At 36.9% G+C, this 22,980-nt stretch overlaps 1 protein-coding gene across 1 annotated transcript in view; it reads right to left on the reverse strand.

Annotated features, from left to right (window-relative positions):
• The window catches only part of ZNF609 (zinc finger protein 609), a 187,836-nt gene that overhangs the window by 74,136 nt on the left and 90,720 nt on the right, over positions 1-22,980 (reverse strand). The gene's annotated exons all lie outside the window — the stretch shown is intronic.

A 22,980-nucleotide genomic window follows, 5' to 3' on the forward strand; every position in this document is an offset into this window, starting at 1 on the left:
GTGTCTGGCTAAGTTGCTTAGGGTCTTAGGGTCCTGCAGCTAGCTTTGAATTTCGGATCCTCTGGTCTTACTCTCCAGAGTTGCTGGGATTACCAGTGTACATCCCACACCCAACATGGAACCTGTTCTTGAAAGCAACAGGCAGAGGCAACACACAGGCAGAAAAAAAGAAAAAAAAAAAAAAAAGGTACAAAGGAAAGAAATTATTATCTTGAAGACAAACATTACTATTCTGAAGAGTCCTATGTTGCCACATTACAGCTGCACAAAGGCTAAAATTAGAGATAACTAATGAAAAAGCATAAACAATGTGTCTAATCATTACTTGAGAAATATTTATGTTCTACCACTGTAACAGTCATCACTGTACCTAGTGTTCCTTTAAAAAAAAGGCTACAACAGAAAATTTTGCTCAAGTTATTCCTTATCTCCTTTTTCCCTCTTCCTCAAGCCAACCTAAAAGTTAAGAAATTAAAGCTGGTGAGTAGTGAAATTAGTAAGTGGACAATTAGCACCCTCAACATGATATCTTTGTAGAGAGCTAACTTTAACTTCTCCCTAAAAAGTTAAGGAAGTCATTGGTAATTTGACTTCACAAGGCATATTTCTGTTTGTATATTATCTCAGTTAAAAATATACATTTCAGAATCCCTTAGATTCAGTTTCTTTCTCTGTCAATCACTGTTTATGGGACAAGAATATACACTTGAGATACTGAAGTAATTTAGTCATGCCTGAATTTACTGTGAATATGTTTACTGAATATGTACATGGTTCAGAAGACAAAAGTGAGTGAGCATGAATTTAAAGTTAACTGAATACCTAATAGGTTGTTATACTGTAAACTAATCAATGGGTGAAAATAAAACTAATTTATTACTATATTCAATTTATCTAGTAAAAACTATTCACAATTTGTTTATAGAATTAAAAAAAAAACATCATCAGCAGAAACATACTTCAAATTACCATTATAGGCAAGAGCAGCAAATATATAGAGCAGCCCAAGCCTCTCATCAGCATAAGGCCTTTGACAATCAAAGAATCTCCCTTTCTCTGGCTGACCAGGTTCAAGGTACTTACTATAACTCAAACACAGGTTGGATCTCAACCCTTCAATTCAGCTGCCTTTATCAGGGCACCCTCCTGAATGGTACTCCCTGTACAACTGAGATGATTTACTGTACTTCTAAGTTTCTCTCCTCTCACTTCCAAAACCTCACTAAAATGAAACTAAACAAACAGAAAATAGGTATAATACTTGAGGACAAAGAGCAACAGAGAAGAGATAGCAGACAACAGACATTAAAAACATGGGAAACTGGAAAGCAGATGGACAAATGTTAACTTAGCAGACCAAAGAAGAGTGAAACCTAAACCTATAAGAGATTGGTAGAGATAGAAGTGAAGAAACTGTGTTAGCACACATTTAAGATCCAGGAAAAGCTTGGTGTACTCTGCATATACTCAATCTTAGAGATTTGGAAGGCTGAGGCAGAAGGATTGCAAGATAGAGACCAGTGTAAGCAACTTAGCAAGATCCTCATCAACTCAGTGAAATCCTGTCTCAAAATAAGATATAAAAAGGACTGGAAATGTAGCTCAGTGGTAAAAAGCCTTCTGGGTTCAAGACCCAGTACAAAAATGAAACAAAACAAAATCAACAACAAACAAAAACCCAGGAAAACCTAGGGATTAATGGCATCAGTATTCCCCCCCTCCACTATGCAACCCACTTCATTGCCAGCAGCCTACAGGCACAGAGGCCAGACAATGGTTCAGGGCCACAGTTGGCTCCTGCATGGCAGGCAACAGTACTTTGAAAAGATTGTAGGACTCAAAACAGGATGAATGAATGCTCAAAGTCTCAAAAGATAAAATCAGACCTCTAGGTCATCTCCACCACTTAATGCAGCTTCCCCCCACCTACCTGTCCCTGATGATTCTAGCATAAGTCTGAAGGTTTACTTTGAATATGCGGACAAGAAAAGCTGTGTTCTCACACCATGTCTATGTTCAACTGAGGACAGAAATAACATACAACCTTGAAAGCAACAGTGAAACAAACCCTTTCTTCCCTCACTGGGCTCTGAGAAAGCAGGTAAAAGACTGATTTGGATGAGGGAAAAATGACTTGCTTCTGACAAAAGACCTACTGAAGCTGGAAGGTTGGTTATCCTATCTAAATGGTCAAATAGCTCCTATAATAAGGGCCAACAACTGACAAGCCCCTCAAACCTTCTAAAAAAAGGAATGTACTGTAGTGTCATATTTTTCTTTCTCTCTCTCTTTTTACGGGGGAAGTACTGGGAATTGAACCCAGGGGTGCTTGACCACTGATCCATATTCCCAAGCTTTTTTTTTTCTTTTTTCAAATTTTGATACAGGGTCTTGATAAGTTTCTTAGAACCTCTGTTAAGTTGCTGAAGCTAACCTTGAACTTGTGATCATCCTGCCTCAGCTTCCTGAGTTGCTAAGATTACAGGCATGTGCCACCATGTCTTTGTTTAAGTCTAAGAATGAACCTGTAGCAAATAGAGACCATGAAGGAACAGAAAAACAAACAAACAAACAATCTATCTTATCAGATATGATATTCTGAATCCAGGAACAAAAACAAGAAATTGTGAAATTTCAGAATTTCAGAAAACTGTAAATTAAAGACAAGAGGGGGTTGGGGATGTGGCTCAGTGGTAGAGTGTCTGCCTGGCATGCACAAGACCCTGGGTTTGATTAAGAGGGGGGGGGGGAGAAGACAACAGCAAAAAATTATTTAAAATCTTATCACAGAAAATTGAGGAGACATTCTAGAAGAGAGAGATGAAAAATGGGGAAAAATAAGAAAATTTAAAAAGCAGTATGGTAGGGCAATATGCAACAGAGTTGGAAAAAAAATAAAATAAAGAAAAAGGGAAAGAAGGAAACTTTTTTTTTTTAACGAAGGGGAGAGAAACCCAAGAAAATTTCCAGACAGAAATTTCTAGAAAGGCAATCTAGAAGTTAGCTCCTAGTAGTATAGATGAAAAGAATTCCAAATTGAAGTACACTGCACTAAAGTTTTAGAATAATAAGAATTGGGCTGGGGATGTGGCTCAAGCGGTAGCATGCTCGCCTGGCATGCATGCGGCCCGGGTTCGATCCTCAGCACCACATACAAACAAAGATGTTGTGTCCGCCGATAACTAAAAAATAAAATATTAAAATTCTCTATCTCTCTCTCTATCTCTCTCGCTCTCTCTTTAAAAAAAAATAGAATAATAAGAATAAAAAGACTGAAAGCAAGGACATAATACTTTCAAAATTCTGAAGTAAAATTACATGAAACTGCCCTTTTTTTGGGCCCCGGGGGAGTAGTATTGGGAAGTAAATCCAGGAGAACTCTACCGATGAGCTATACTGCCAGCCTTTTTAAACTTATTTATTTTAATTTTTCTTTTTTTGTACTGGAAATTGAACCCAAGGACACTGTATGACTAAACAATATCCCAAGTCCTTTTGTATTTTTTATTTTGAGACAGGGTCTCTCTAAGTTGCCAAAGCTGGCCTTCAACTTGTGATTCTCCAGCTTCAGCCTCCCTTAGTAGCTGGGATTACTGGTGTGTGCCATTTACTATACTGTAAAGTCATTTTTACATACCAAGAATTGGTGTATATACCAATACACACCAGCATTTCATTTCTTCCTTCCTCCCTCCTTCCTTCCTTTCTTTCTTTTTTTTTTTTTTTTAACATTTATTTTTTTAGTTCTCGGCGTACACAACATCTTTGTATGTGGTGCTGAGGATCGAACCCGGGCCGCACGCATGCCAGGCGAGCACGCTACCGCTTGAGCCACATCCCCAGCCCCTCCTTCCTTTCTTTCTTCTTAGTTGTAGATGGGCACCTTTGATTTATTTATTTTTATGTGGTGCTGAGTATTGAACCCAGTGCTTCACACATGACTAGGCAAGTGCTCTGCCACTGATCTACAACTCCTGCCCTCACGCCAGCAATTTCTTATGGCCCAAAGGAATACTTTCATTCTTGAATTTAATATCCAGGCAAACTTTCCAGGTTTATCAGGTCTTGAAAAGTTTCCATCAGAAAGCTACTACTGAAGGATAATGCTCTAGTACCACAAGGAAATAATGAGGAAGAAGCAGCCTTGATATCCAAAAGGATAGTATCTAATCTAGAAGGAAATTCCAAGGATACATTGTAGGACAAAAGCTGTGCAGCTGGATTAGAAAGCTAAGGGTTCACATTTAGGTTCAGGGACCTCAAGGAGTGATGTCTCTTAAGGGAAAAAACTGAAAAAACTGTTACATGTGTCTGAATATATTGAGATTTTTTTGTTTTACTGAAAAACCTAGAGATGAAATACTGATGAACACATAAAACTCTAAGCAAACAAACCAAAAATAAAATCCACGGTAAACAAAACAAAAAGACTGTACAAGAAAAGAAGCATAGGAGAGAACAGTGCATAAAACAGTGTAGGGAGTGAGAAAAGGAGCAAAATTTTATCTTTCAGTGAAGTAAATTTAACAAATACATATGAAATGCAGGTTGAAAATCCCTAATCTGAAATATTTCAAATTTTTAGATGAGTAAAGTCTACGAAAATATTCCAGTATCCAAAACACTTCTGAACCCAAGAATTTTGGATAAGGGATACACAATCTGTATCGGGGGTGGGTTGGGAGAACAGAACAAGCGTAGTTTTTGGACTACAGAAGTGAACATCAGGAGAAAAAGCCGGGTGTGGTAGTACATACCTATATTCCCAGTAGCTCCGGGGCTGAGGCAGGATGAACCAGAGTTTAAAGCCAGCCTCAGGAATTTAGCGAGGCCCTAAGCAACTTAGTGGGGCCCTAAGCAACTTAGTGAAACCCTGTCTCTAAGTAAAATACAAAAAAAAAAAAAAAAAAAAAAAACGGGATGGAGATGTGGCTCAGTGGTTAAGTGCCCCTGAGTTCAATACCTGGTACACCCCCTCCCCCCAAAAAAAGAAGTGGGGGAGGAGAAAAGGAGGAGGAGAAAGTAAAAGATTTGAAAGTGGTTGCCTCTGGGTAGTGAGGAGGGATGGCCTGCTACTGTTCTATTATAAACCAAATGTACTTTTAATTTTTTAAACAATGTATAGGGCAGGGGATGTAGCTCAGTGGTACAGTACTTGCCTATCATGCAAGAAACCCTGGGTTGAACCCCCTGAATTACAATCAAACTATACACAGACACTGCTTTAATAGGTAGTGCAAAGCAGTATGCTAAATTAAATATAATTTCATTAAACAACCTGCATGTAAAGCCCTTAGTCAGCTAACCCTTTTGGACAATCATCTAAATTAATCACTTCAAAATTCTACATTGAGAGGACCACATAAATACACTGAGTTTGAATGTTTAAAATTTGATCAAGCTGGGGTTGTAGCTCAGAGGTAGAGCGCTCACCCAGCACATGCAAGGTGCTGGGTTCGATCTTCAGCACCACATAAAAATTATCAAATAAAAAAATAAAGGTATTATGCCCAAGTATAACTAAAAAATATTAAAAAAATAAAATAAAATTTGATCAATGGGGTTGGGATGTTCCTTAGGTAAATATGTTGTGACTATCTGATGAGACCATGAGATAAAATGCATGATGCTGAGCTGATTTCTGGAATGATGCTATTTATCTCCAAATCTCCTCCCTCCCTTTCTTTTTTTCTTTTTTTGGGTAACCAGAGATTGAACTCAGGGGCACTTGACCACTGAGCCATATCTACAGCCCTATTTTGTATTTTATTTAGAGACAGGGTCTTACTGAGTTACTTAGCATCTTGCTGTTGCTCCAAATCCTCCTGCTTTAGCCTCCTGAGCCATTGGGAATATAGATGTACTGGGGATTGAACCTGGGGGCTCTTTACCACTGAGCTATATCCTTTTTCATTTTATTTTGAGATAAGAAACTCACTTGAATTCATGATCCTCCTGCCCTGGCCTCCCAAGGAGCACCAAAACGCCCAGCTCCCAAATCTCTCTCTCACTCTCTCTCTCTTTTTTTTTTACTAGGGACTGAACTTGGGGTTGTTTAACCACTGATCGATATCCCCAGCCCTTTTTAATTTTTTTATTTTATTTCGAGACCAGGTCTTACTAAATTGCTCACGGCTTCACTAAGTTGCTGAGGCTGGCTTTGAACTTACAATTCTCCTGCCTCAGCCTTCTGAGTTGCTGGGATTACAGGTGTGTACCACTGCTCCTGTCTTCTAAATCTGTTTTATTAAGAAAAAATATTCCAAAAGGAAACTAGCAACCAAACTGGCAAGGAAGAAATTAAATTATCCAAAAAAAAAAAAAAAAAAAAACTATCAGAACTAATAAATGGCTGGATGTGGTGGCTTTCGCATTCAGTGGTAACGTACCCAGGATTCAATCCCCAGGACCAAAAAACAAAAACAAAAACAAACAAACAAAATATATATATTCCTATGTATGAATGAATGATAAAAATACGATATGAATATGATAAAAAAATGTCTGTGGCAAATTTTTTTCTTTTTTATGCCAGCGATCAAACCCAGGGCTTTGTGCATGCTCATAAACATGTGTTCTACCACTGAGCTATATCCCCAGATGCCAAAATATTTTAAAATACAGGAAAAATATAAAGAAGTAAAAAACTGTTAGTACAAAGTTTAAAAAAAAAGTTGTAAAAATTTTTATACTTACTTTTTACAGCGGCACACACCTGTAATCCTAGCAATTTGGAAGGCTGAGGCAACTTATGAGGCCCTTTACAACTTAGTGAGACCCTGTCTCAAAACAAAAATAAAAAGGGCTGGGGATGTGGCTCAGTGGTCAAGTGACCTTGGGTTCAATTCTTGGTCCAAAACAAAAACAAAATAAAAATCAAAACTAAAAATCCAAAACAACAATATAGAAAGAAAGAAAAAAAAAGAATCAAACTTTTTTTTTTTTTGAGGTATAGGTGATTGAACCCAGGGGCACTCTACCACCGAGCTACATTCCCCAGGCCTTTTTATTGTGAGACAGGGTCTTATCAAATTGCTGAGGCTAGCCTTAAATTTGCAATCCTCCTGACTCAACTCTCTAAACTGCGGGAATTACAGGAAACCATCACTGTGGCCAGCCAAATACACTTACCTATTCCCACCCCCTACCCCCAGGGGGGTGGCGGGGTCGGTGTGTGTGTGTGTGTGTGTGTGTGTGTGTGTGTGTTAACCTGGGATTGAAACCAGGAGCAATTAACAGCTGTGCCACAACCCCTTTTAAAAATGTTTTATTTAGAGACAGGGTCTCACCAAGTTGCTTATTGCTTAGGTCCTCACTGGCTCTGAAGTCACAATTCTCTTGCCTCAGCCTCCCAAACTGCTGGGATTTACAGGTGTGTGCCACTGTACCTGGCTTTTTAGGATATTATTAAGGCAAGCTTATTTTTTATTTTATTTTTTTAAGAGAGATAGAAATAGAGAGAATTTTTCAGTTTTCAGCAGACACAACATCTTTATTTGTATGTGGTGCTGAGGATCGAACCCATGCATGCCAGGCTAGCAGACTAGGCTTGAGCCACATCCCCAGCCCAAGGCAAGGTTATTTTTAATCAGATTAAAAAAAAAAAAAACAACTTTTACATAAACATTTTCTTTTGTTACTGAGAATATGGTTCTGATAGTTTTTGATGGTTGCATAATGATCTGATACAGAATCTAACTTGTATCCTATAGTCAGAATTTTATATTGACTGCATGGGGGGGCATTCTGTGACTCTGCAAAATGCTTCCAATTACTTTCTTGTTATGAACTCCTTCATGTGGAATCATTGTCAAAAAATGTATAAACATTTCAATACACATTCTTAAATTGTCTTCTAGTAATATTGTAGCAACTAGCTTTTCCAATAACAATAAACGTCTCATCCCTTGATTACATGGACAGTACTTTTAACAGCTTTATTGAGGTACAACTGACAAACAATAAACCCCACAAACTTAAAATACTCAATCTAGCAAATTTGACAATGATATAACAGTAGAAAGCCATCATCATAATCAAGAGAGTAAATAGTCATGTTTACACACATGAAGTTTCCTTATGCTTTGTAATCTTTTCTTTCTGATCCTCAGCCCTTTCAGATCTTCCCCACCCCTCTCAAGGCAAACATTGATCTGCATCTTATCATTATAGTTAGTTTGCATTTTATAGAATTTTATAAAATTTTATAGAATTTTATAAAAATAAAACCATACAAAGCTCAGTGGCATAGTGCTTGCCTGACATGTGTGAGGCACTGGGTTGGATCCTTAGCACCATAAACAAACAAACAAACAAACAAACAGAGACATTCTATCCATCTACAACTATGAAACAATTTTAAAAAAATGAAACCATACAATGTGAACTCTTTTACTCAGAATTATTACTTTGTACTTTGAGGTTCATTTATGTTGGTTGTAATGATTCAATAAATTACCCATTTTTGTAAATGAGTAATAATTTATTGAACAAGTATACTAAAAATCTATTTGGATTGTTTCCAATTTGGGGCTATTATAAAGCTTCTATGAATATTTGTGTGCAAGACTTTACATGGAGAAATATTTTTATTTCTTTTGAGTTAATGCCTTGGAATAGAATGTATAGGTCAAATTCTATGTGAGTGCTTAATTTAAATTTTCTTAACTGTTTTCCAAAGTGGTTTTATCTCATAAGAGAAATACAAATAAAAACCACAATGAGCAATGGGGCACATCTGTAATCCCAGTGATTCAGGAGGCTGAGGCCCTAAGAAACTTAGTGAGACCCTGTTTCAAAATAAAAACTAAAGGGTTGGGGATATGGCTCAGTGGTAAAGTACTCCTGGGTTCAATCCCGATTACAAAATAAAACAAAAAATCTCCAAAATACCAAAACCAAACCAAAAGGAGATTCAACTTCAAATTCACTAAGATGGCTATTATTAAAAAGGTGGACAATAGCTGGGTGTGGTGGCATATGCCTGTAATCCCAGTGGCCAGGAGGGCTAAGACAGGAGACAAGAGAATTGCAAATCTGAGGCCAGCCTTAGCAAATTAGCAAGGCTCTAAGTAACTTAGCAAGACCCTTTCTCAAAATAAAATAAATAAATAAATAGATAAAAGGCCCCCAGTGACTCAGGGGGCTGAGGCAAGAGGATTGTGAGTTCAAAGCCAGCCTCAGCAAAAGCACGGTGCTAAGCAACTCGATGAGACCCTGTCTCTACATAAAATATAAAATAGGGCTGGGAGTGTGGCTCAGTGGCCTAATGGCCCTGATTTCAATCCCCGGTAAACACCCCCCACAAAAAGACTGGGGGTGTAGCTCAGTGATAAAGTGTCCCTGAGTTCAATCCTCAGCACCAAAACAACAACAACAAAAGGATGAATAATAACAAGTCTGGTTAAGAATGTGGCAAAACTGGAATGTCTGTACATTTCTCATGGGAATATAAAAAGGTACGGTTGCTTTGGCAAACAGTTGGGCACCTCCTCAAAAAAGTTAAACACAGAGTTACTAACAACTAGCAATTCCACTCCTAGGTATATACCCAAGAGAATTAAAGATGCATGTCACTCAAAAACTTGAACATTCAGACCATCATTATTTATAATAAGCAAAAAGTTGAAACAAGTGATAAATGGATAAACAAAATGTGATACTGCCATACAGCAGAATACTCAGCTATAAAAAGAAAGAAGGTACAGTTGTCCTTCCATTTCTGTGAGGGATTGGTTGCAGTCTCCATCCCTGCCAAATATCAAAATCCAAAGATTTTCAAGTCCCTTATATAAAATGGCTTAGTATTTGCATATAACCTATGCACATCCTCCTATAAACTTTAAATAATCTCTAGGTTACTTATAAATACTTAATACAATACCTTCATTTGCATGAATTCAGAATAGGACTTGTATGTGGCAAACTCAAGTTTTGTTTTTTGGAATTTGTGGGAGTGTGTATTATTTCTAAATATTTTGACCCTTGATTGGATGACGCCATGAAGGTAGAACCCATGGATATAATGGGCCAATTGTTAATGTGGATTAATCTTTTTTTTCTTTTGAATGTGGTACTGGGTATTGAACCCAGGGTCTTGCATATGCTAGACAAGTGCTATGCCACTGAGCTACACTTAGAGCCTGTTTTCTTTAATTTTGAGATAGGGTCTTGCTGAGTGGTCCAGGCTGCCCTCTGACTTGTGATTCTTCTGCCTCAGCTTTCTGAGATTATAAGTATGTAACTCTGTGTCCAGCTAGATGAATCTCATAAATACTATGTTAAGTGAAAGAAGCCAGGCACATAGGCCTTACATTTAATGATTCCATTTACATAAATCCATAGATTCAAGAGGTATAATACACTGGTTGCAGTGGTAAATGCCTATAATTCCAGCAACTTGGGAGGCTGAGGCAGAAGGATCACAATTTCAAGGCCAGCTTCAGCAAATTTAGTGAGGTCTTAAGCAACTTAGTCTGAGACCCTGTCTCAAAATAAAAAATAAGAAGGGATGGGGATGTAGCTCAGTGGTAAAGTGCCCTTGGGTCAATTCCCACTAAGGGGGCAGAGGGAATCTGTCTTATTTTTTCTTCCATAGATTCCAAAGGAAAAAGGAATAAATAAGGAAGAAATGCTGAAAGAGCACTAAATTGAAAGGCAGCAGTGTTGGGCTGGGGATGTAGCTCAAGCGGTATCACGCTCGCCTGGCATGTGTGTGGCCAGGTTCGATCCTCAGCACCACATACAAACAAAGATGTTGTGTCCGCCGAAAAATTAAAAAAAAAAATATTAAAAAATTCTCTCTCTCTCTTAAAAAAAAAGAAAAAAAAGAAAGAAAGGCAGCAGTGCTGACATTTAATTCAAGTTCTGCTACCAAGTGACTAAATGGTAACCTTCCTCATAGAGAGAGAATTTAGTTCCACAGTTTAGTTCCATATCCTCTCTGATCCACAGCTATAGGTTATTGTAATTATTCCCAACTGGTCAAGATGACAATAATCTCTTATCTTTCTAATCCAACTACCATAAAAGCCAGAATTATAGCCCTAAAAAAACGTTCTATCTATAGTTCACATAATTGTTCTTATAAATCAGTAAGAAAAGCAAAGGTGATTAATTCAGTAGAAAAATGAGAAAAAGAAATGAACAAGCGATTCACAAAATATATACAAATAACCAATACATATACATTTAATATAATATTCAGGGCTGGAGCTGTGGCTCATGTAGAGCCCTTGTCTAGCATGTGTGAGGCATTGGGTTCAGTCCTCAGCACTCATAAAAATAAATAAGATAAAGGTATTGTGTCCTTCTATAACTAAGAAAAAGAATTTTTAAAAAATCAGCTGCACTAATAATTAGCAAGGTACAAATTAAAACAGCATAACATCCCTTCCAATAAATAAGCATAACTGTAAAGAATGATAAATACCCAGTTTTGATAAGGACGTGGAGAAAGAGAAACTTCTGTTACAATCTTTGTGTATGTGCATGTGGTTCTGGGGATTGAACTCAGGGAGGCTCTACCACTGAATTATATACCTACTAGTCCTTTTTATTTTTATATTGAGACAGGGTTTCACTACATTACTCAGGTTGCCCTTGAACTTGAGATCCTCTTGCCTCATCTCCTGAGTTGCTGGGACAACCTGTGTGTGCCACCTAGTTTGGTTTGGCTATTAAAATCTTATTTACCTTTTGCCTTTAAGATGCAATCCAAACTCCCACATAGGATTGAAAGCCTTTCACAATATGGCCTTGGCTTATCTTTCCTTTCTCTACTTACCCTGAGTGCTTTACCATACGTCAAAAAGAAAAAGCCTGGACCCATCATGTATATTTTACCTCCCAGCAATTAGAAATACGCCATTCTCACGGCCTAAAATAGTTCTATTTCCCTTAGTCTCTTCAATACAAACACAGTATTTCTTTTCATGACACAAAGCAAATTATCCTTTCATGATGTCCCTGAATTTATTTGTTCCTCTCATTTGTATTATCATAGCAGTTGTTTAAATCTCAAGATCCTTAATACTCTTCCACTTTAATGCTTTTAGATAATTGTCTTCCTAAATTACTGAGAGGGAGGTCCTTGAGACTAGTCTTATTTATTTTGTTAGCTCTGAACACATAGTTTGGGCCCCATAAAAACTGAATTGGTAACATTTTACCTAGATATTAAAGCTAACAGCAAGGCTGTTTTATAGGTGGGCACAATATCTTTATTTTATTTTTATGTGGTGCTGAGGATTGAACCCAGTGTCTCACGCATGCTAGGCGAACGCTCTACCACTGAGCCACAACCCAGCCCCAAGGCTGTTTTATTTTTTAAAGTCCACAAGGACTAGTATTATTTTTCTCTGGTGTGGGGGATTGACCCAGTAGTATTGTAGCTTTGAACTACATCCTCAACCCTATTTATTTTATTTTGGGACATGGTCTTACTAAGTTGCCACGGTTGACCTTGAACTTTCCATCCTTCTGCCAAGTAGCTGGGATTATAGGCATGTGCCACTGTGCCTGGCTAAGACCTCTATCTTTCTTTCTTTCTTTCTTTCTTTCTTTCTTTCTTTCTTTCTTTCTTTCTTTCTTTCTTTCTTTCATATTTTAATACATTTATTATGCAATGACATTATTTCTTATAAAAATGTGTACTTTTGTTTTAAGACCTCTATTTAATATTATCTTAAAATCATACTTTTCAACACACCATCATCCAAAAATCCAAACACAAAAACATGGTCTGGTAATCTGGGTTTTATTACTAATCACTTATAAGATTAAAAAAAAAAAAAAAGCCAAGCACTGTTTTTATCAATACAATGGCCTCTGTAGGTTAATTTTAAGTAAAAATAAGGTCAGTGTAGAGGCACATTTTTGTAATCCCAACTACACAGGAGGCTGAGGCAAGTCAATGAGAATAAAAGCCCACTGGGAGCTTCTGTGAAAGGATTTCTAACCCCTGTTACCTTCATGTGGTACTTGGATGAAAAGCTTAGAAAAACTGTTGTCACTGCATTATCCAGAACAAACAAAACAAGAAACCTACCTCTGAAACTTCCTGCTATATGAGCAATAAAGTTACTAAGCCATCTTAAAACAAGCTTTCTGTTACTTGCAGCCCAAAGCACAAAAATAGATTAATCTGAGAAATGGATATATGTACTGAACATGGATTCTCAACACAATATAATTACCTGTTTAGGAGTAGCTGAAGCTAGATGTGGTGATGTATGCCTGTAATCTTCGTTTCTTGGAAGGCTAAGGCAGGAGGATCTAAAGTTCATGGCCAGCCTCAGCTACTTAGTGAGACCCTGTCTCAAAATAAAAATCAAAAGGGCTGGGGACATAGTTCAGTGGTAAATCCCCAGTATCAAAAAAGAAAGAAGAAGAAGAAAAAAGAATAACTGAAGCTAGATGCAATAACACATACCTGTAACCCCAGCTACTTGGGAGTTGGAAGCAGAAGGATCACAAGAAGTTCAAGGCCAGTCTGGGCAACTTAAGGAGATTGTCTCAAGATTAAAAAAAAAAAAATGCGGGGGGTGGGGGTGTTGGGAGGAATGTAGCTCAGTGGTAAAGTGGTTGCACCAGTTTGGAAGATAATGATTTACTTTTTCTTCTTCTGTATATTATACTTGTATTTTTTCTATCTCTAGAAAATCTACAGTTTATATGAGCTGGGATTGTGGCTCAGCAGTAGAGTGCTCACCTAGCACATGCAAGGTCCTAGGTTTGATCCTCAGCACCACATAAAAATAAATAAAATAAAGGTATTATGTCCAACTACAACCAAAAAATAAATATTAAAAAAATATAGAGATACTGATATGTACTGAACATAAATCTGATGAAGGATGAACTGACATAGTTAACTGAGAAGCACATGACTAGAGAAGCTCTATCAGAATTTGTAAAATATCTAAGCTAAAAATCACTTTTAATGTTTAAAGAGCTGTGTATGGTGGTACACACCTGTAATCTGAGTGATGTGGGAGGCTGAGGCAGCAAGAGGATGGCAAGTTTAAGGCCAGACCATGCACTCTAATGAGACCCTGTTTCAAAATAAAAATAAGTTTGGGGATGTAGCTCAGTGGCAAAGCATCTCCAATAGTGGAGTGTGGAGTGGGGGAGAGAGAAGAAAGTCAAGTAAACAAGAAGTAGGCATTAAATAAATGGCAGTTATTAATGACAAACACTACTTCTGTATCAGCAAGTTCCAATACATATGAAGTAGATAAATTTAAACAAAAACCAAGGGTTTTAGTTTTTCAAGATAGCTATTCCTAAGTAGTTTTCATTTCTACTAATTTCTCAAATATATCAAGTAATTCTTTTTAAATTTATATGTTCTCAGTTGGGTAAAACCCAGCTTGGCTGGAATGTAGACTCAGCTCCAAATCTTGGCAAAGTTCAAGTAGCTCTGTCTTTAAGTTATTTTTTAATTTTAATTTTTGGTAAATACAGTCCTATACATACTATATGGCCCAGGATCCTATTAATTTACACAATTAACAACACACAAGAACCCTGAATAAAAATGGGGATTCAGAATCAAGAAAAAGTAAAGCAGGGCATGGTGATACACGCCTGTAATCCCAGTGACTTGGGAGGCTGAGGCAGGAGGATCACAAGTTTAGAGGCCAACCTCAGCAACTTAGTGAGGCCCTAAGCAACTTAGTGAGACCCTGTCTGGGGTGAGAGGAGAAGGGGGGCTTAGGGATGTGGCTGTGGTTAAGAACCTCTAGGTTTAATCCCTGGTATCACAAAATAAATAAAATAAAATAAAAATAAAAATAAATCTACCTTCCTGAGAAAACAAAAGTTCCCTAGCAGTGTCCAAAAGATTTATTTGCAGTGCATGCCTGTAATTCCAGTGATTCAGGAGACTGAGGAAGGAGAACTGCAAGTTCGAGGGAGCTTGGGCAATTTAGCAAGACCCTGTCTCAAAATAAAAAAAATAGAAAGTGATGGGGTTATAGCTCATTGGTAGATAATGCTTGGTTTCAATCTCTAGTACCATTAAAAAGAAGGAAAGAAAAGAAAAAAGGAACAAATAAAGAAAGGTGGACAGATACTCATGCTATTATTGCCTATAGGCAACCTCTACATCTCTTATTCACTCTCCACACTCCAACCTATAGAGGTCAATGTTCAAATCACTGGTGTTCAAGGGAGAATCTTTCCTTTTTTTCTCTTAATGAGAAATGTGTAAGTAGAGGATATTCTACCCTTTCCCTTAGTTCCCTAAGGTCTTATTACTCACCATTGCCTGATGAGATACTGAAAAAGAATCCAGATTCTTAAACAGAATAGTTTTTGGAATAAATAGGAAAAAAGAATAACAAATTTAAACTGAGGTCTGGAGAAATAAGCATTATGATCATAAATCTACTTAAAGGTATCTAAAACATTAATAAGCATTTGAAGGATTAATGTAGACTGTATAACATGTGCCCTTGATTATTCTTTTTTCTTTTTGGTACTGGGGATTGAACCCAAGGGTGCTTCACCACTGAACTACATTACCAGTCCTATTTAACTTTTATTTTGGGATGGGGTCTCACTAAGTTGTTTAGAGCCTCACTAAATTGCCGAGGCTAGCTTTTAACTCAAGATCCTCCTGCTTTAGCCTTCAAAGTGAGTGGGATTACATGTGTGCACCACTGTACCCAGCTAGCTTCAATTTAAGAACTATATTTAACTGCAACAGCAAATCTAGTTCAGTGGTTAAGCATCCCTAGGTTCAATCACTGGTATCAAAATAATAAAAAATAAAAAATACTTATTCTGTCTTGTTAAGCAAGGAACACGCCTAATGTTTAAAATGCCTAAATCTTATTTTCTAATATTTATTTCTAAATTTAAAAAAAAATCAGAGCTCCTTGGAGAAATGGCTAATTCTTAGACTAGGTCTGATACCAGGAGAGTTTAGCATCTTACAGTGCTAATAAAATAAGGAAGTCCTCAAACAATAACAACAACAACAACAACACACATTTATGGTAAGAACATTTCAAAGGAGCAAGAAGAAGGAAACTTAGTCTATACTAGTTATGGACTTTAGTTAACAGCAATATACTAGTAACATTTTATTGATTGTAAAACACATATTATACCACCAATAGAGAATATTAGTAATAGGAAAAACAAGGTATAGTGTATATGGAAACTCTATATATTATGTTCTCAGATTTTCTGTAACTCTAAAAAACAAACAGTCTATTAAAAAGAAAAAAATTAGTAAGGATCCCTCTCCCCAAGTCAGAATGGGATTTGATCAAGTTAGGGTGAATGAGGACATTTAATAAATTTGAGTTCACAAAGAAAAAAGCCACACATTCTCTTACCTTAGGAAAAATTTGGAACCTATCAAATATAACATATATCAGGCATATAACTAACAGTTGTCTAACCACAACTGGTTGTGGTTAGATCAGCTGTCTAACCACAAAGTCACTTGAGTCTCATAGTAACTATATATCTTTGCATATCAGAATCAAGCATCTGAACATCTGGTCTTGCCAAAACCATGAATGATCTGACAAGAGAATTGTGGGGGAGATAGCTTCAAGTAAAAAATTATAATTTCTTTTTCTTTTTGTACTGGGAATTGAACCCAGAGGTGTTTGGCCACTGAGCTACATCCCTAGTCCCTTTAATATTTTATTAAAAGGGTCTTGTTATAATCCTTTTGCCTCAGCTTCTAGAGTCTCTAGGATTACAGCTGTCCCTGAACAGGGCTTCAGATTATAACTTCACTAGATCAGAGCTTTCCCTGAAAGTAAAAACTAATAATAACCTTAGGAACCTATCACACCCTAAAAGAAAATTACTTACCAGAAAAATCAAATCAATAATTGAGTCTTAGCTAAATGTAAGGAGTTATCCCTAGGTCAGAATTATTCAGTGGTTTATTTATTTTTATTTTTTTTTTAATATCTATTTTTTAGTTCTCGGCGGACACAACATCTTTGTTGATATGTGGTGCCAGGCGAGCCTGCTACCGCTTGAGCCACATCCCCAGCCCCTAGGTCAGAATTATTCAAAGTGTAGTCTCCATACTAGCAGCATCAGCACTTCCTGAGTACTTAAGTGCTATAATCCAGCCCTCTTAAACATATCTAGATTGTTTTCCAGAAACTCCTAGATTTGGTTTTGAGTTTAGCACTTTCAGGCTGCCTTTTCCTTCATGTTCTTTCCTAGCACTTTCTATATCACCAACAAAAGCAATTCAACAGGATTCATTTTTATATACTGTGCTACCAAATATAAGCCTCATTAATGAACAACACAAGGGACTAGGGCTTGGCTTGGTAAAATGATTAGCGTGTCAGGAGAAATTCAACTCTGCAAGCTGCTGCTTTTAGAAAAATTCATTAAACTGCAGCCACAAGTCCCTTTCTTTGCTTGAAAATCAGATGTTCACCCATCCCTAGCAGTAAGATGAAGACCTTAGAGAGAGGGCCCTGACAGCAAACCACAGAGGCTGCAGACACATCTTGTTTTAATTGCATCAGCAACTGCTAAGCAATTAATGAGAGGGAGAAAGAGGGAGCATCAGGGCAAAGAGAAAAGGAACTTGTGCAACCATGTGGAAATACTTCATCCTCACCCCAATGAGAGCAGGTTATTTATGGTAGCTGCACAACACATCAAATCCTTGCATCTGAACTCCCAGGCCACTTCCCAGGCAGCAATAAAGCTACAAAGTCTAGATTTCCTCTTGCTTACAGTTTTATATCTCCCATATTCTTCCCTGAAGACACCAACAAAGGTGAGGGAGGGAAAAAGGCAACAGATCAAGTGGGTGATTTAGTTATTAAGTTCCTTGAGCAGATTCTATGTTTTGCACAATACTGGAATATGAGGATCACTAAATACTAAGAGCAATGATTCATCAGAAGCATGTACAAAATAGGCTAAGGGCATGGTGGGATGGGACTCCATCAATAAATCCCTTTTTCTAATTTTTTCCTTTTTTTTGGCAATTTTTATCTTACTGTCTTTCTCTTCTGTAATAGGGTAAGGACATAGTTTGAAAAAGGCAGTAAGATAAAAATTGCCAAAAAAACCAACTCAAAACAAACAAAAAACCTGAAAAAGTGAATTCTCAAGTGCCCCCAAGACCCCCAAAAATCAGCTTGAAAAAGAAAGAAAAGCAAGGGTATTTTAATGCCAAGATTCCAGTTGTCATCTCCTTAGTGAATAGGAAACCTTAACTTATACCAGTGAAGGTTTATGGTTTTGGGGGGATGAAGGGTGAGGGTAAGAGTTGATGAGAATCAGAGAATTGTGATTATTTCATAGAGGAAGATACTAAGCAGAATAATATTCAGGTTCCCTCAGTTTCTTCCTTACTCATCATTCACTTCAATCACAAGAACCAGAGGCCCTAGGTTTTTTATAATAATCTGGTTTAAAAAGGATCATTTTATGTATAGTTCATCCTCAAGTCCATAGCTCAATTCTTGAAAGAATGCGGTAAGTTGATATATGCAGGCAAAATGAAATACGAAATAGACAAAGATGAAGTAGGTAAGAGGTGCCCAAAAGTATACACCAATTTGGTCTATGACATACTCTAATGCAGAATTATCTGCACCACTTATTAAAAATATGGACAATGATTCAATGAGAAGTATTCCATGGAACTTCCCACTAGAGTGTAGCTATTTAGGGAGAGAGAAACTGAATTCCTTGGAAGTCCCTACCAGATCTGGTTTCTGCTTACCTTTTTGTCTCAGAACCCCTCTTTCCTTTCTCTATTCTGCCATTCCACAAATACTTAGTGCCTGATATATGCTGGCACTGTTCTAGGTACTATGGATGCACTCAGAGCTGCCATGAAATTGTTATTCATTCAATTATTTTTGTAAAATTGTTTAGGAGGCAATAGGAGACTAAAATCCAAGTCATGTTTTCCTACCTAAACTGCATGTCCTGATGTGGGGCCAAAACCTTTAGGAAAGACTTATTGTTAATTTGCAGAAAGAAGTTCCATGGCTCCAAGAGATACTCTAGCTAATGAACAAAAACAGACAGAAATGCCTGTCCTCATGGAGTTTGTACTGTATTATAGGATAAAAATATATGAATACATTTCATTTATATAAACATATAAATGAAATAACTACATGGTATGGTATAAAATAAATTATATCAGATGCTTACAGTTAGGGAGAAAAACAAATCAGAAAACTTGAGTAGGTGTGTAATTTTATTTTATTTTATTTATTTATTTTTTAAATATTTATTTTTTGGAAGTAGTTGGACACTACACCTTTAATTTATTTATTTTTATGTGATGCTGATGATTGAACCCAGGGCCTTACATGTGCTAGAGAAGTGCTCTACCACTGAGCCACAACCCCATCCCCAGCTGTGTAATTTTAAACAGAGTATTCATGGAAGGCTTCACATATGTGGTGATATTTCTATGTTTAAAACTACATTTACAGGGCTGGGGTTGTAGCTCAGTGGTAGAGCGCTTGCCTCACATGCATGAGGCACTGGGTTGGATTCTCAGCAACATATGAAAATAAATAAACAAAATAAAGATATTTGTCCATTTACAATTAAAAAAAATTAAAGACAAACTATGTTAAAAAATAATTTTCTCTTCAGGCCTTTGTACTTGCTGTACTCTCTGCCTAGAACTCCTTCTCCAACCCTGTCTAATTTTTATATCACTGTTTTTTGTTTTTTTTTAAATCTTTCAGGTCCAGCCTAATTTCATTTTCTCAAAGGGTTATTCCCAGCACCTCTTAGTAAAATAGCTACCAATACCCCTAGATATTCTTAACCAAATGAAAGAATCACATATAACTAAAGATGTTCAATTATTTCCTGGCTTAACCAACTGAAAATGAATAATAATAGTGGCTAATTTTAAAGATTGCTGTGAAGATTTATTACAAAAACCTTTCAATAATGTAACAGTAAAATGATAATATTATCATTTTATGGTGAGAGCTACTTATATAGCATTATTCTATGTGTTCTACATTAACACATTTAATTTACTCATTGAATACATTCAAATTGCTTAGTACTATAATTAACACAGTAAATAAATGTTTGCTGCCATTCTCATTACTATAACTGGTGGCAGCATTATCTATTCTGAGGTACCAGCACTCTGATGAACGTTATGTTCCACTGAAGTATCTATGCCTAAAAGTTCCTTATTTTCCCCTCTTCCATTAACACTCTAAAGAAGAAATTTATGATTAACCTTAGTACTCTGTGTAAAGTATCTCTCATTCTTCACATCAGCATGTACTTTAAAAAAAGACATGACTGTCTATATGGATCATGTGTGTTAAAGGTCCACTAAAGGGCAAGTAATTCAATAAAGCAGTGCAAAACTGGTAGTAAAAATCCCTAGATTAAGAGAACATGAAAAATGTCACAGAACATTTGAGATTCTCCACATTAATTCCTCTTTTACACATTAAAAAGAATTATGTATAAAGAAGAAAAAAAGAAAGACTGTTACACAGATTTAAAACAATTCCTATTAAAATCCCAATAACATTCTTCATAGAACTCAAAAAAGCAATCATGAAATTCATTTGGAAAAATAAGAGACCCAGAATAGCCAAAGCAATCCTTAGCAAGAAAAGTGAAGCAGGAAGCATCACAATATCAGACCTTAAACTACACCACAGAGAATAGTAACAAAAACGGCTTGGTATCGGCACCAAAATAGACATGTAGACCAATGGTACAGTATAGAAGACACAGAGACCAACACACATAAATATAGTTATCTCATACTAGACAAAGGCACCAAAAAAATGCATTGGAGAAAGGATAGCCTCTTCAACAAATGGTGCTGGGAAAACTGGAAATCCATAGGTATGAAAATGAAATTAAGGGGCTGGGGCTGGGGCTGAGCAGTAGCGCACTTATATGACATGTGTGAGGCACTGGGTTCAATTCTAAGCACCACATATAAATAAATAAAGGTCTATCAACAACTAAAAATATATATATATATATATTTAAAACAAATGAAATTAAATCTCTCTCACCATGCACAAAACTCAACTCAAAGTGGATCAAAGACCTAGGATTTAGATCAGAGACCCTACATCTATTAGAAGAAAAAGTAGGCTCAAATCTTCATCATGTCAGATTAGACCTTGACTTCCTTTTTTTTTTTTTTTAAAGAGAGAGTGAGAGAGGAGAGAGAGAGAGAGAGAGAGAATGAATTTTTAATATTTATTTTTTAGTTCTCGGTGTACACAACATCTTTGTTGGTATGTGGTGCTGAGGATCGAACCCGGGCCACACGCATGCCAGGCGAGCGCGCTACCGCTTGAGCCACATCCCCAGCCCAGACCTTGACTTCCTTAACAAGACTCCTAAAGCGCAAGAAATACAATCAAGAATGAATGAATGGGATGGACTCAAACTACAAAGCTTCTTCTCAGCTAAAGAAACAATCAATGAGGTGAACAGAGAGTCTACACTCTGGGAGCAAAATTTTTGCCACATGCACATCAGATAGAGCACGAATCTCCAGGATATATAAAGAACTCAAAAAACTTAATACCAAAAGCAAACAACCCAATCAATAAATGGGCTAAGGAACTGAACAGACATTTCTCAGAAGAAGATATACAAGTGATCAACAAATATACGAAAAAGTGTTCAACATCTTCAGTAATTAGAGAACTGCAAATCAAAACTACTCTTAAGATCTCATCTTGGGCTGGGGTTGTGGCTCAGTGGTAGAATGCTTGCCTAGCACGGGTGAGGCATTGGGCTCGATCCTCAGCACCACAGAAAAATAAATAAATAAATAAGGAAAGAAAGAAAGAAAAAGAAAGGTATTCTGTCCATCTACAACTAAAAAAAAAAAAAAGATTTCATCTCACTCCTGTCAGAATGGCAATAATCAAGATTACAGGAAACAGTAAGTGTTGGAGAGGATGTGGGGGGGAAAGGTACATTCATATTGCTGGTGGGACTGCAAATTGGTACAACCACTTTGGAAAGCAGTGTGGAGATTCCTCACAAAACTTGGAATAGAACCACCATTTGACCTAGCTATCCGACTCCTCCATCTATAACCAAAGGATTTAAAATCAGCATACTATATTGATATAGCCACATCAATGTTTGTTTGTGTATTTATTTATGTATTTATGTATGTATGTATTTATTTATTAATTAATTATAGATGGACACAACACAATGCCTTTATTTTTATGTGGTGCTGAGGATTGAACAAGGTTTCCGCCCGTGCCAGGCGAGTGCTCTACCGCTGAGCCACAATCCCAGCCCCACATCAAAGTTTTTAGTAGCTGAATTCACAATAGCTAAATTGTGGAATCAAGCTAAATGCCCATCAACAGATGAATGGATAAAGAAACTGAGGTATACATACATAATGGAATATTATTCAACATTAAAGAAGAATAAAATTATGGCATTTGCAGGTAAATGGATGGAGTTGGAGAATATTATACTAAGCAAAGTAAGCCAATCCCCCCAAAAACTAAAGGCCGAACGTTTTCTCTGATAGTAGATGCTAATTTATGATGGGGGTGGGCATGGGAAGAATGGAGGAACTTTGGATTGGGCAAAGGGGAGAGTGGGAGGGGTTATGAGGGTAGGAAAGATGGTGGAATGAGATGGACGTCATTACCCTAGGTACACGTATGATTGCACGTGTACAACTAGAGAACTGAAATGCTGCACTCCATTTGTGTACCATGAATTGAAATGCATCCTGCTGTCATGTATGACTAAGTAGAACAAACAAAAAATAAATAAATTAAAAAAAAATAAGACCTGGGGGAAAAAAAAGATTAAATACAGAACAACACATCAGTTTAGCATTAGCAATATGATTTCATTCCTAACTATAGCAAGACCACTGCTGTAGTTTGAATATGCTCCCCAAATTTCATTTGTAAGAAATTTGGTCCCAAATACAGCAGAGGTGGAACCTTTGGGAAGTTCTTT

Source organism: Spermophilus citellus (genome assembly GCF_964194105.1).
Source record: "Spermophilus citellus genome assembly, chromosome: 4".
Lineage (NCBI taxonomy): Eukaryota > Metazoa > Chordata > Mammalia > Rodentia > Sciuridae > Spermophilus > Spermophilus citellus.